Source organism: Camellia sinensis, chromosome 12 (genome assembly GCF_055761805.1).
Source record: "Camellia sinensis isolate YWXY chromosome 12, ASM5576180v1, whole genome shotgun sequence".
In the NCBI taxonomy this organism is placed as follows: Eukaryota; Viridiplantae; Streptophyta; class Magnoliopsida; order Ericales; family Theaceae; genus Camellia; species Camellia sinensis.
The window spans coordinates 139,246,540-139,262,699 of record NC_138972.1 but is presented as its reverse complement, the minus strand read 5'-3'; positions in this window follow the sequence as shown (position 1 = coordinate 139,262,699).

The window sequence follows — 16,160 nt, the reverse complement described above, 5'->3', positions numbered from 1 at the left end:
GTGGATTCGCTAGGTAATTGAGAGTATACCTGTGTAATTCCTTTATGTCTTTTTAGTGAATTATTTTGTGACTTTTGCTCGTGATTTTTTTTATCACAATTGGAAGTGTCCAATTGTGATTTTTCCACTTAAAATCGTTGTGTCGATTTGTCTTGATTGTTTGATTGGGATTGTTATATACTGCTTAAAATTGATACATAAATCACAAATCAACATGTAGGGGATTTCCAAATTTTTCATAAAAATAATTTTAAAAATATTTTAAAAAATTAGAAACAAACATGGTGATTGTTATCCTATAATTATGTTACACTAATTATTATTAAATTATAACTTTAACTATTCATTTTAACCATCAATCATTGGCTTACTTTTTAATCTGACTAAAATAATAAAAGTCAAACGAAAGAACAAGGCTTGTGAGGTTGACCAAAGAGCTCCGAGTTTGATTTCTGAAGGGGAAATTAGCTTATAGTGGATTCAGAAGATGTAAACCACAAATTGGTGGGAAATGTTTGAAAATTTTAACAGTATTGACAAATGAAAAATATATTCACCTGTGGTTCCATCGAGTGGATAATCGGGTGGTAGATTATTTGGTGAAAGTTTTGTTTAGTTTTACAGAAAATAACAAATTGACCATTGAAATAACATTCACTCTGCTTAGTTTTGATTTTTAGAATTCATTTTTTAAAAAATTCTATTTTATTATTTTTTTTATTTTTTATTTTTGCTAAATTTTTAAAATATGTTAAGTAATTTTTTTAAAATTTTTAGACACACTTAATATAAATATACTTAAAAAAATATAATTTTTGTGAAAAAAATCTTTAAAAAATTCACTAAATATCAAAAATACCAAAAAAATTGAAAATTTAGTACATTTTTCATATTTTTGAGTATTTATTAATTTTAAAAAATATTTTACTTTTTAAATACAACTAAATAAAGTGTATATAAAAAAATACTTAAAGTTTTAAAAATATTCATTAAAAATACTAAAATACGAAAAATAAAAAATTTAATTTAAAAATTAAAACTAAACATATTGATTACTATCTTATGATTATTTTACATCATTTATTTTTAAATTATAACGTTAGGCCATCTCCAACGGTTTATCAAACCTTGCATCATATTTGAAATTTGGTGAAAAAGTCACTTTTGGAGCTCCAATGGTTTTAGGAAATTGGTATCAAAATGACAATTGAACAAAAAATTCATCAAAGTGAGAACAAGCTCCAAATTTCACTATTTTACTGTGCTTTACCGTTAGGGGAGACCAGCCGGTCAACCAGCCGGATGTCCGGCCGGTTGACCAACCGGTCGACCGGTTCCCTTTCAAATAGGTAGGTTCAAACAGGTTTAAAAAAAAAAAAAAAAAAATTAGCCTTACGGTCGAGCGGCCGGTCGACCCATCGGATGACCCTTTCCTTGTGATGCACCATTAGAGTAACTCATATCAAATTGAGAAAATCAGAAATGTTTTACTCAAATTTAGTGAAAAAAATAGTGAACGATTGAAGATGCTCTTAACTATTTATTTTAGCTATTCATCATTTGAAGTTACTTTTTAGTCGGAGTAAAATAATAAAAAGTCAAACGAAAGAACAAGGCTGATGCGGTTGTCCAAAGAGCTCAGGGGTGTTTTGGGAAGCCAAAGAAAAAAGACAATTTTTAATTTTTTTATTTATTTTGAGTCACATCACTTTTCACATTTTTTATTTATAAAAAGATAAAATAAATTTAAAAAATCAAAAAATTAATGCTCCGTTTGGTAAGACTTTCTAACTATGATTTGAGTATATGAGTTGTATTTTGAGTTTGTGTGTTTTGAAATTATAATTTGAATGTAGAAAATTTGTTTTGTTATGATTTTTGAATAGAGTGTTGAATTGAGTTTTGAATTGAGTGTGGAATTGAGTTTTGAAAGTTTGATTTGACATGTGAAATACGAAAATTTGTTTGGTTATGAGTTTTGGAAAGAGTTTTTAAAACTTAATTCAAATTGTTATAACTCATAACAAAATAAACTACTTCCACACTATTAAAAATTATGATCAACACTCATAACCAAATTCTTTTTAAAATTTAATTAAAAAAATTTATTATTAACAGAAAATAACATTAATCAATTTTTTAATTGAAAATACTACAAATGAAATAATTTTTTTTCAAAATAAATATTCAAAAAATTTAAATCATAAATATTTAAATTATTTAAATAATCTAAAAAATTTAATAAGTCAAAACTTAAATAAATATTCAAAAAATTTAAATCGTAAAAATTTAAATAATTTAAATATTCAAAAAATTTAAATAATTTTAAATTTAAAAATTTTAAATTTAAAAACAACTCTACACTCAAATTGTAACCAAACACATAAAACAAAACTTAATTAAGAAATTATTTTTAAAACTCATAGCCAAACACAGAACTCGAAACTCCGTACTACTTTCACAACTCTACACTCAAATCGTAACCCAATATATAACAAGAAATTAAAATATTTAAAAATATTTTTATAAAATAGAGTTTGAATTTATTTTTATAAAATATTTTAAAATTTAAAAAATTAAAATCGTAATATTAAAAATATTCAAAAAATTTAAAAATTAAAAAAATCGTAACATATTTAAATATTAAAATATTTAAAATCTTAACAAAATTAAAATATTTAAAAAATTAAAATATTGATTTGAATTGAGTTTTAAAAAGAGTTTTGAATTATGTGTTTGGTTATGAGTTTTGAAAATTAATGATTATGTTTTGAGCCTTCGTTTGGGAAGTGGGTTGGCTTTTTGGCTTTTTTGGTTATTTTAGCCTGGGCTAAAAAGCCTGGTTTGGGAAGGACTTTTTGACTTTTTTGACTTTTTGACTTTTTGGTGATGTGTCTTACTATTAAATTACCAAAATGCCCCTTATGTTCAACTTGTACCTGTGGCAATAAAAGTGGTCCTCCACGTCAGCCTCCGTGGAGGACCGAATTTGGATAATTTTTTTTTTTAATTTTAAATAATTTAAATAATGTTACTATTAAATAATGTTAATATTGGATAATTTAAATAATGTTCAATTTAAATAATTTAAAATATTAATATTTTTAATGTTTTATTTTAATTTTATTCTAAATTTAATTTTAATTTTATTTTAAATATTTAAATAATGTAAATAATCTAAAAAATTTACGTTGGTATAAATTTAAAATAAATATTCAAAAAATTTAAATCGTAAAAATTAAAATAATTTAAATATTCAAAAAATAATTTTAACAAAAAAATTTAAATAATTTAAAATGTTAATATTTTCAATTTGAAAACAAGTCTACACTCAAATCGTAACCAAATACATAAAAAATTTATTATATTGTCCTGCGTATTTTAAATAATTTAATTTTAATTTATTTTTAAATATTTAATATAATTTTTATTTTTATTCGAATTTTTATTTTTATTTTAATTTTAATTTTAATTTTAATTTTAATTTTAATTTTACTTTTAATTTTAATTTTATTTTAAATATTTAAATAATGTAAATAATCTACAAAATTGAATAAGTAAAAAATTTAAAATAAATATTCAAAAAATTATTTTAACAAAAATTTTTAAATTTTTTAAATATTTTGTTTTAAATTTAAATAATTTAAAATGTTAATATTTTAAATTTAAAAACAACTCTACACTCAAATCGTAACTACACACGTAAAACAAAACTTAATTAATAAATTATTTTGAAAACTCATAACCAAACACATAATTCGAAACTCCATACTACTTTCATAACTCTACACTCAAATCATAACCAAATACATAACTCGAAATTTAAATAATTTAAAATGTTAATATTTTAAATTTAAAAACAACTCTACACTCAAGTCGTAACCAAACACATAAAATGAAACTCAATTCATAAATTATTGAGGTAACTCATAACCAAACACATAACTTGAAATTACATACTACTTTCACAACTCTACACTCAAATCATAACCAAATACATAACAAAAAAAATTATTTAAAAATATTTTTATCAAATATAGTTTAAATTTATTTTCATAAAATATTTTAACAAAAAAAAAAATATGTTTTTATTTTTTTTTTCAACTTTCTTTGCCTTTCCTGGTAAAAAGCCTGATTTGAATTTTTTTATTTTTTATTTTTTATTTTTACTTTTTGTGGGCTGACGCTGCCCCTCTTTCATGTGGGGTAGTATGGTAAATTTACTTCCCAAATTGTTGCAGCCATGCTCCCAACTTTCTTTTGTCCGTTTGTGGCTAAATTAGCCACTTTTGTCATTTAGTGGCTAATTTAGCCCAAACCCAACTTTCCAAACGCAGCCTGAATTGAGTTTTGAAAAATGGGTGTAGAATTATGATTTGAAAAATGGGATTCCGGCCATTCGGCACTGCTATGCTTTAGCCAAATCTTCTGGTCGGCTTGGGTGGTACTTTCTTAGAGCCAAGGATACTGACCATCATTTGGTAACCATGCTCGCCAGTTTTGGCAAACGTGTGGATGACGTAATGGTCAATATCCGAGGGAACTGGGAATTTGGCGAAGACGAGGATCGCCTAGACCCTATTCCCAGACGGAGGGGTGAACCAGGTTGCTGTGTGTCTCCTTGTGTTTTACTGAACTTTTCTTTTACTCGACTTTCCCCCTGTGTCTAACTCTTTGCCTTTGCAGGCAGTAATTTGAAGAAGATTCTGGTTTCTACCGACGACGCGGTCCTTGCCCAGGTTGCGACTGCACTCGGATACTTCGGCCGTCCAAACTTACAGAAGCAAGGGAGAGCGACCCACATACTTCTTCGATACGAGCCTACTTACACTACTTTTTCAGCCGCTGACAATATTCCAATTCCATCCGGCGATCGACAGCTTGCGGCTCTTATCTTCCCTAGCTTCAAGAGTCTCAAACAAGTTGGTCTCGAAGCCTCTGACTCGGGGCAAGACGTCGAGCCGGTGGTAGAGGTAGTCGCCGAACCAGACAGAGAGTTCGCTGAGGAGGCCGAAGAGGTTGACGAGGCCCTAAACTCGACGTTTGAGGCAGCCAGACGTAGTCAGCCTACCTCGCCGTCCACTTCGGGTCTGGCGGAGTTTTCTTTTGAAGATATTTTTGGAGGTTTGGGAGACTTACCCGGCGATTTTTTTGAAGGTATGGCTGGGGAAAGCCTCACGCAGATGGCTCGAAAGAAAAATACCGAGCATATGGCTGCTCGAAAAAAGGCCGAGGTCGCCCGTTCTGGACCTGCCTTGGTTGAGTCTTCCGAACCCGTTATTGAAGAGCGGCTAAGATTATTGCGGCCAATACGGCGAAAGAGGTTGAACAACCGGTCATTGATGAACGGTTGATTCCGGAAGAGCGGGGCAAGAAGCGTAGCGCCGAGGGAGAGGCCGGTTCAGAAGATAGTCTTGCCGACAAAAGGCCTCGCTTAGAAGAATCGGACGTGGTTGTTCCTTTTATTGTTCAGCCAAAGATTAGAGACACGCCGATTCCTTCTGACGCATCCATCATTACCGACCCGACGGTAGCCTTGAGCCTGGCGGCGTCAGTCTCCCTACCAGCTGATAAGGCATCCTTTTATGCCGTGCCGGATTTGGTGGCCATAGCCCTATCTACGCAGTCGGCCCTTTTGGTAGGTGAACTTTGACTTGTTTTGATTTTGGTTGCCTATGGCATCTAACGATCCCAACTCGTTTTGCAGACGGTTGGCAGGATCGCCGACTTGGGCCGCCACCTACACGATGCCCTTGAGAGGATTGACCGTTTGCAGTCAGAAGTGGTCGATCAAAAGAGCAGGGCCGAGTTTGAGATGATGAGGGCCGCTATGGAGATTGCGCAAGCCGAAGCCGAAGTGGAAAGGGCTCGGGTTGCCGATCAGCACCGTTCTGATGCCGAAGATAGGGCGAACGTGAGCAAAGAATCGCTTAGGCTAGCCGAAGAGGCGCTTAATAGGATGGAGACTGAGTTAGCAGAGTTGAAGGCGGCCAAGGAAAAGGCAGAATCTGAGGCTTCCGCCGCATTTGAAACAGGAAAAGGCGCCGTCTTCAAAGAATACGTAGATGAAGTCCTTAAGTTTGAGAATCGGGGGTTCAAACACGGGTGGCTCAAGGCCCTTGATGCCGCTGGGGTTACATTGGCCTTGCCAATTCCTTATGAGCAGGTAGACGTTGAGCCACTTGAGTCTGACCCCGAGGATTGATCTGGGAGTCATTCGAATTTTATGAAATACTTTCCCTTTTAATGTATGTTTTTGTTTTTAGGACTTTTGTTGGTTCCGAGTAGTTTTCATGTATAAATTGGCTACTGTCTGCGCTCAATTTATTAATGAAAATTATCTTCTTGTTTCACTACTAATGCGCAGTTTGTGATGTTATGTTGGTGTAGAATGTTTGCCTTTCACTACTTTAGTTAGAATGACTACTCTGTTGACTTTTCTATGATTGAATATCATGGCAATCTTATCATTCGTATGCCGAATAGTTCGTTGGTATTATGCTGAAACGATTTATGGGCCGGCTGGGGCATTTAATCCGAATAGATTGATTAATCTGTCCTTGCCCCAGGCGGTACATGATCATTTGGGCGCTGGAGGAGGCAAACTTAGTTTTGTTGTCGATTCATGGGCCGGCTGGGGCACTTAAGCCGAATGTATTGATAAATTTATCACGCCCTTGCCCCAGGCGGCGCATGATAATTCTGAAGTCAATTCATGAGCCGGCTGGGGCACCTAAGCCGAATATATTGATTAATCTATTACGCCCTTGCGCCAGGCGGGGCATGATCATTCTGAAGTCGATTCATGAGTCGACTGGGGCACTTAAGCCGAATATATTGATAAATCTATCACGCCCTTGCCCCAGGCCGTACATGATCATTCGGGCGCCGGAGGAGGTGAACTTAGTTTTGTTATCAATTCATGGGCCCGCTGGGGCACTTAAGCCGAATGTATTGATAAATTTATCACGCCCTTGCCCCAGGCGGCGCATGATAATTCTGAAGTAATTCATGAGCCGGCTGGGGCACCTAAGCCGAATATATTGATTAATCTATTACGCCCTTGCGCCAGGCGGGGCATGATCATTCTGAAATCGATTCATGAGCTGACTGGGGCACTTAAGCCGAATATATTGATTAATCTATCACGCCCTTGCCCCAGGTGGTGCATGATCATTCGGGCGCTGGCGGGTCTATCCAGTCGGCGTTGGGCGATTGAGGTTTTCACAATTAATGAAATTTCCTCGAGGATGCTGACTCTGTAAAGGATAAATGATTAAGGGTACAACTTTTATGAACACAGTAAACAACTAACTCCAGCTTTTGAAGGTATCGTGTGAATGTCGAACAGACTTTTCTTTAACAGTAGAAGGGAAGAGAGGACGCTAGCTGAGCTGGATGGAGACATGCATCGAGGGGGTGACCCTTCGCGCACTGGGGGTAGGAGTTCCACGGATCGAGAGAGGCGTCAGTCTCCTCGACGTCGAAGCGGGTCGCCCAGGCGGGACAAGCAGTCGCAAGGCAGATCTTCTCAACCTCGAGTCGAGAAGGGATCTGACTCGAATCCGTGCCCATTAAGCTTTGCGGTATTTGTGGGAATAGACCCATGACAGAGGCGGACTCGATCGTTCGGGACCCAAATGTAGCGGTCGAGTTTGCTCGACAAATTTTTCCTCCTGAGGTTCAGCAATCGATGGTAGGTTGTCAGGACTACGAAGTATTTCGCGAAGGCATTCATGGGGCGGTGAAGGGGCTTTACACTGCTTATGAAATTGGCATGCGGTTGCGCGTTGCCCGCCGAGAGATGGAGAAGAAAGAGGAACGTATTGGAAGTTTGGAGGCTCGTGCGGAGGCGGCTGAGCGCGAGTTAAGGAAGACCAAGACGGCCCAGGCACAACCCGCCGGGCATGGAAAACCAATCATGGAAGAAAGGGTTACCAGTCGGCTCATCAATTCCGCGCTTGCCGATCGTGAGACGGCGAGTATGTTCGCAATGGAGAACGCGAAGCGGAGGGCCTATGAGAAAGGTTTTCATGACGACCGAAAAGTTGGAATCGAAAAGACCATGGAAAAACTTGCTGAAGAAGTTTGCCGATGTGAAAATCGTGGATTTAGGCACGGTTGGATCAAGGCATCTCAAGCCGCAGAAGCTTTTCAAGCGTCGGGCATTGATTCGGCATCGCCACTCTACCACAGTAAACATTTTCTGTTTTCTGCTTTTGAAGTCGAGAAGAGTGAGGATGAGGGTGATGCCGTATAAGTATACTTATTGTAAGGTTGAAACGCAGATTGCGTTCAAAACTATGTAATATATTGCATATTTTATCGAATAAAAAACGTTCTATGATAAATATTTAGTTGCAGTTTGTATTTGGTATGTATGCGTTTCGTTTTACCGTATATGTTTGAATGAATGTATAAGCGTTGATCGGCAGGTTCGACCCATACGTGATAGCCGTTTATCCCTGAATGAGGCTATTGTAACTTGAGAAAGCCGAAAGCCAGTGGGTAGAGTGGCTGCGACAAATTCAACTCGGCACGAGGCCTAGATTTTTTGCCAGTGTACGTGCTTCAAAACGTCGTTTGGATAACTACGCCGTGACGAATGCCAACCGACGTTTTTCTCATGGAGTTTAATGTTAGTGAAATTGCCTCGGGATTGGGGCCTCGAGATCGCTGCCAGTATTGAAAATAAAAGGAATTGGCACTTCGCGCAGATAAACAATCACTCATGTGTGGTGGGATAAGTGGGGATGTTAGTTAGAGAGACTGGAGTTCAATCGATCTTGGTGTTGCCATGGAGCGCGGCGGAGGACCCATCCGTATGGGAAGTAGGGCGTCCAAAAGTTGGCATGAATCTTCAAGTCGTCGAAGCAGATCACCCCGAAAGGAAAGGCAACGACCGTTGGGTTTTTATCCTTCATTGTCCTGGATCTTTGCCTTGACATTGTCAATGGTATCAGGGGAGGACTTAGGCACGGTTGGCTCAAGGCATTGCAAACCGTGGAGGACTTTCAAGTGACGGGAGTTGATTCGGCGCTGCCGCTTTACCAATGCGTCTTCTCCCTTTTTTAGCTTTTAAGTTTGGAAATGGGTATTGTAATGCTCAAATGCAAGTTGCGTTTATGTAACAACTGTGTGATTAAATAAAAATTGTAACGCTCAAATGCGGGTTGCGTTTATGTAACAACTGTTTGATCGAATAAAAAGCTTTATTACGAACATTTGCGTCTTATTCTGAATTTTTTATATGCTTAGTTAAGCACCTTATTTGCGATGTTAGCGAGTTTTGTTTTGTTCGTGCCAAAGGGTACTCTGAATCCGGAGGCTAAATCGGCACTTAGGTGTCATGCACTAAAGGGGGCTCCGAATCGGGAGACTTGGTTTGGCTAATCATGATATCCACAAAGAGCGCTCCGAATCTGGAGTCTTAGTCGGCCCTTGTAACAACCCCCATACTGTTCACTGATTAAGGACTGATTGATTACCGATAATCACCGATTACTGCTAAACGGAACTGATAACTGACTGATAATCGAACTGAATGAAATATTGAACTGACTGACTGAAATTGAAACTGAATTGACTGAGTATATGTTAGTTAATTGCATTCTATCTGTTTGATTGTCTGATTATCTGTTCATGTTTATATGTTTAAACTGCTAATTGAAGGCCTTATCGGCGGCCGAATTAGAAACCGATTGATGTTCCGTGACCCTCATAATTAATGTGATTTTATGGTATATTTATCTGAAAACTGATTAGGTATGATTAAATTAGATTAAAATAAGCCAATTAAAGAGTTTGCCATATTTACCATTTTGCCACTATCTCATATACACACACTTGAGCCTTTTACACTCCACGTATGTGATCAAACCAAACATTTCTTCTCCTCTTCTTGCCTCAACCGACCTTAGAGAGAGAGAGACTTGAGGAGTTGGTTTTCATCTTAAATTGCTTGGAATTGTTTGAGAATTGAAGTGTGATTGCTACTTTGAGCTCCTAGACCTTGAATACAAGACTAAGGTAGGACATCCATCTTCATGTTGCTGTTCTTGAGTTCATTCTTGCATGATTCATGTTAATTTGTAGAGCTAAGTCATGATTTGGTTCATTAATGATGGATTGAAGATCATTTCTTGCATGCATGTTGGTATTGTTGCATTTTGAGGTTGATTACATGGACATTAGTGCATGCATGCTCATATTGTTGTTATAGACCATGTTTCCAACTGGTTTGAAAAGAAATGAGCTCATTTGATCAAGCTTTGGAGCTTTAATTTGGTTTAAAACTCATACATGACATGTTTGAATGTTGTTCTTGAAAATGGGTTTGAATGTGGTTTTAATTGACTCACCTTTGGGGCTTGAATTCATAAATTGAGCTTTGAAACTTGTTATACATTGAATTTAATGATGTTTTCCAGAATTTGGGCCCAAGAGGCGAGTTTGGAGTGGTTGAATGCTTGGTTTGAGCTTGGGAGGCAGATCTGGAAATTCCAGATTTGGCTTCCTCGCTCGAGCGAAGGATTCCCCGCTCGAGTGAGCACCTTTGTCCAGGGCTCCGCTCGAGCGACCATCGAGCGATGATCGCGCGTAAAATTTCAGCATCCAGTACTTTTACTATTTTGCAGACCGCTCGAGCGAAGGATTCCTCGCTCGAGCGAAGCCTTTGATTTTGGACTTACGCTCGAGCGTAGAAAGTCTCGCTCGAGCGAGGCTCCTATTTTCAGCAAACTTTGCGAAATATTTTCTAAGTGTATTTTTGCATCCTCATCCCATCCTAGGCATTCTTAGGCCTAGTTTAAGGCATCTTGATGAGGATATCATTGTAGAACACACCAAGGCAAATTAGGGATTAAGTTATGAGATTTCCCAACTGTGTAGCTTAGTGTGTTCAACCTGTGAACTGTGTAGGGTTGGCAACTGGGGAGACACGCTCTAGCATACTGTAGCCCAGAGCTCTGTGAGTAACAATTGTGTAAAGATATGTTCAACTGATTATCTTTTGAATACTGAACTGGTATTACTGAATGAATGTATGTCCTTTATTTCTGAACTGTACTGTGGCATCCTTAGTACTTACTGTTTACTGTTACTGTTACTGCGACAGAATTCTCTGTCGGTTCCCTCGTGGAACCACTACTGTTTACTGACTGATGGCCATCATTACTGTTCGGTCTTTTAAGACCTACTGTTACTGTTATGCTAATGGATGTACCACATATGACTGTTTACTGTACGGAACAACTGAATGACTGATTGAAATGAACTGTTTTCATACTGTAAGGACATTCATTCTTAACCCCTTTACATATTGTGTTATTCACTGGGCTTTAGCTCACTGCTCATATATATATGTAGGTGTACAGGCACCAGATCGGAGCTAGGAGCGTCAGGGTAACTCCAGTTTTGTCAAGCCAGCCTTTGCGCCTCACTGCGAGGTTCCGAGTTGCCATGCTATGGCTTGGGGGTGTTTTGGTTGTTTCCCTCGCCTGTCTTCTGTACTGTCTAACTGTTCTGTATAGACTGACTGTTTACTGTACTGTTATACAGGGATTAGGTCCCTGTACTGTGTGACTGTAAATTTTGTATAGACCGTACTGTTTTGTACAGACGGAATGTTTTCTGTACTGTTATGTAGGGTTGAGTCCCTAGTTTGAATGGATGTGAATATTGTTCATACTGTTCTGTACCGTTTATGTATGAATGCATGGAAAATCTTTTGCATACAGACTGTCACAGCTCATTGGACATTGTTTAATTACTGTATTGGCTTCCGCCAGGCCCTGTACTCTGTTTTACTGTATTTCTGTTAAGCAGGCCTTCGGTAATCTCGGATTACTGGCCGGTTACGGTGCTAAACCCATAGGGCCGGGTTTGGGTCGTGACAGAGTGGTATCAGAGCGATACTTAACCACGAGTTATACCGCACACACGTGTCCAAATGAGCTATAGGGTGTCTTAGAAAGTGATTAGGGCATCTCATGAGCATGTTAAGTGTGTGAATACGTTATGACTGAATATTTGCTAATGTGTTAAACTGGTAAACAAATGACTGCTTATGTTTAAAACTGTTATAACTGCTTATAGTGAAATGGACAATGCAAATGAACCTGAATCCTCGTCTACCGAGGCAAGAATGGAAAGAATGGAAAGAATGATAGAACTGATAACTGCTAGACTTGAACAACAACAGAACCAACCGCCCCCACCTCCTCCTCCTCCGGTACAGCCGGAACCTAATGCGAATGTGGATGATGGGGATATTATTGCTCTCACCCATAAATTCAGCAAGATGAAACCGCCATCCTTTCAGGGAGGCCTTGAACCGTTAAAAGCTGAAGCTTGGGTTCTGGAAATAGAAAAACTATTTGAAGTGTTTCCGTGTTCAGAAGCGAACAAAGTATTGTTAGCTACCTTCACCCTACAAGAAGAGGCTAGAAGGTGGTGGATGTTAATCCGTGAAACAAATACTGTTATGACTTGGGCTCAGTTCAAGGAGTCCTTCTTTGAAAAGTATTTCCCTCAGTGTGTTAGGGATAGAAAAGTGACTGAATTTGAACAGCTGAAGCAGGGCACAATGACTGTTGCGGAATACGAGACGAAATTCACCGAGCTTGCTAGATATGCACCGCATATGGTGGATACGGAATATAAGAAGGCCAGAAAATTTGAAGGCGGCCTTAATGTGGCAATACTTGACCGGATAAATGTTTTGAAATTACCGACTTTCGTGGGTGTTCTCGACCGGGCATTGATGGCCGAGTCGAACATCGCAGCGGTGAAACAATCTGAAACACCAACAACTGAATGGCATGGTAAAAGGCAGGGTTTCAAATTCAAGAAAGGCAAGCACAACCCAGCCAACAAGAAACAGAATACGGGGTTGACAACTAGCCCCAGCCAAGGGAGTGGGTTTATACCACCCTGTCCTGAGTGTGGCAAGAAGCACAAGGGGGTTTGCTACAGAATATCTGGAGCCTGCTACAGGTGTGGCAAGGTGGGCCACATGGTCAAAGACTGCCCCTCTGCTCCACAAGCCAGTAGTAAAGCTGCACCAAGCGCAGCAGCATCAAACGCTCCACCAAAGCCTAACCCTAGAGCTACCGGGAAAGAGCCTGTGAGGCAAGGCCGAGTGTTCGCACTAGTACCGGGAGATGTGCAGAATACCGAGACCGTTGTGTCAGGTATTCTCTCTATCTGTACTCAAAATGCATATGTACTGATTGATTCGGGGTCTACACATTCTTATGTATCACATGCTTTCTCACGGAAATTGAATAGACCCTTAGAACCCATGAACTATTTGCTAGCCGTATCATCACCCATAGGGGGATCTATGACATGTGCTTATATGTACCCCGCATGTGAAATCATTGTTGGGGATATGCATCTGTTTATTGATTTACTGCCATTGAACATTGATCATTTTGACGTGATATTGGGGATGGATTGGTTACAAAAATATCATGCCACTATTGACTGTGTGACCAAGCAAGTTGTTTTCCGTCCACCTGGTTTGCCTAAAGTTGTGTTTAATGGGAGTGGAGTAGTACCTCCTCCGTATTTGATTTCGTCAGTGAAAGCTGTTAAATTAATTAGAAAGGGGTGTAAAGGATATCTGTGTTCTGTACTGACTGTGTCTACTGATGATAGTGTTAAAACTGATGTGAATTGTATTCCTATAGTCAGAGAATTTCCAGATGTTTTCCCAGATAATCTTCCAGGAGATTTGACTGACAGGGAGATTGAATTTACCGTTGATGTGATTCCCGGAACACAACCAGTTTCTAAAGCTCCATACCGAATGGCTCCAACTGAATTGAAAGAACTGAAAGTGCAACTGCAAGAACTGTTAGACAAAAAGTTCATCAGACCCAGTACCTCACCATGGGGTGCACCAGTTTTGTTTGTAAAGAAGAAAGATGGCTCGTTGAGGTTGTGTATAGACTACCGTGAATTGAACAAGGTAACTGTGAAAAATAAATACCCTTTGCCACGCATTGATGATTTATTTGATCAGTTACAGGGTGCACAAGTGTTTTCTAAGATTGATCTCAGATCGGGGTATCATCAACTGAAGGTTAAACCGGAAGACATTGATAAAACTGCTTTTAGAACAAGGTATGGACACTACGAATTTTTGGTTATGCCTTTCGGAGTAACGAATGCCCCTGCTGCCTTTATGGACCTCATGAACAGAATTTTTAAACCGTACCTTGATGACTTTATTGTTGTATTTATTGATGACATATTGATTTACTCCAAAAGTATAGAAGAACATGAACATCATCTGAGACTTGCCCTGCAAACCTTAAGAGAACAGAAACTGTATGCTAAACTGTCTAAATGTGAATTTTGGCTTGACCATGTTATGTTTTTGGGGCATGTTGTTAGCAAAAATGGAATTTCTGTTGATCCGCAGAAAATTGAAGCTGTAGTGAACTGGCCTAGACCAACAAATGTGACTGAAGTCCGAAGCTTTTTGGGATTGGCTGGATATTACAGAAGATTTGTCAAAGATTTCTCCAAAATTGCCCTACCATTGACTCAGTTAACTCAGAAGGGGACATCATTTGACTGGACTGACCAAAGAGAATCTGCTTTCCAGGAGTTGAAAACTCGATTAGTGACTGCACCGGTGCTTACCTTACCCTCAGGTACGGATGGTTATACTGTATTTAGTGATGCTTCTCATAAGGGTTTGGGATGTGTTTTAATGCAGAATGGGAAGGTTATTGCTTATGCTTCCCGACAACTGAGACCACATGAAAAGAACTACCCGACCCATGATCTGGAACTTGCTGCAGTAGTATTTGCACTGAAAATCTGGCGTCACTATCTGTACGGGGTGACATGTGAAGTATACACCGACCACAAGAGTTTAAAGTATTTCTTCACACAGAAAGAACTGAATATGAGACAGCGGAGATGGCTGGAACTGATTAAAGACTATGACCTACAGATATTGTACCATCCGGGAAAAGCCAATACCGTTGCCGATGCATTGAGCCGGAAATCGATTGGAAACTTAGCCTGTTTGCTTACAGGACAGAAAGAGTTGCTTTGTGACCTTGAAAAATCTGAAATAGAAATTGTTTTGAGAGAACAAGGTGGAACCTTAGCTGCTATTTCTTCTCAACCGGCGCTGATTGAGGAGATTAAAGAGAAACAGCAACTGGATGACTTCTTGAAGAAGATCATCGAAGAAAGAGAATCTAAACCGAGACCGGGATTCAAATTCGAGAACAATGTACTGAAATTTCATGAAAGACTGTGTGTACCAAATGATACTGAACTGAAAAGAAGAGTTCTGCAAGAGGGCCACAACTCAAGATTGTCTATCCATCCGGGGAACACGAAAATGTACCAAGATCTGAAACAGAATTTCTGGTGGCCGGGAATGAAGAAAGAAATTGCTGATTTTGTATCTAAATGTCTTCATTGCCAACAGGTCAAAGCTGAACATCAGCGACCTGCCGGATTATTGCAACCTCTACCCATACCAGAGTGGAAATGAGAGCATATCACGATGGATTTTATCGTCGGATTACCTCGCTCCAGAAAAGGTATGGATTCAATTTGGGTTATTGTTGATAGACTAACCAAATCTGCTCACTTCTTACCTGTCAAGACGATTTATAATGCGGACAAATTGGCTGTTATTTATATTGATGAAATTGTAAGACTGCATGGAGTGCCTGTGTCTATTGTTTCTGACAGGGATTCGAAGTTTACATCGAGGTTTTGGCAAAGCCTACAAACTGCACTGGGTACTGAACTGAGACTGAGTAGTGCCTATCATCCTCAGACAGATGGCCAATCAGAAAGGACCATCCAAACTCTGGAGGATTTATTGAGAATGTGTGTCCTTGATTATCAGGGAAACTGGGAAAGTCACTTGCCCTTAGCTGAATTCGCCTACAACAACAGCTACCATTCGAGTATTGGTATGGCGCCTTTTGAGGCATTGTATGGCAGAAAATGTAGATCTCCAATTTGCTGGGCAGAAGTTGGAGATGGGCCTTTGCTTGGGCCCGAGATTGTGTATGAAACAACTGAAAAAGTGAAACTGATACAACACAGACTGAAAACTGCACAGAGTAGACAGAAAAGTTATGCAGATGTCAGAAGACGGGACAGAGAGTATGAAG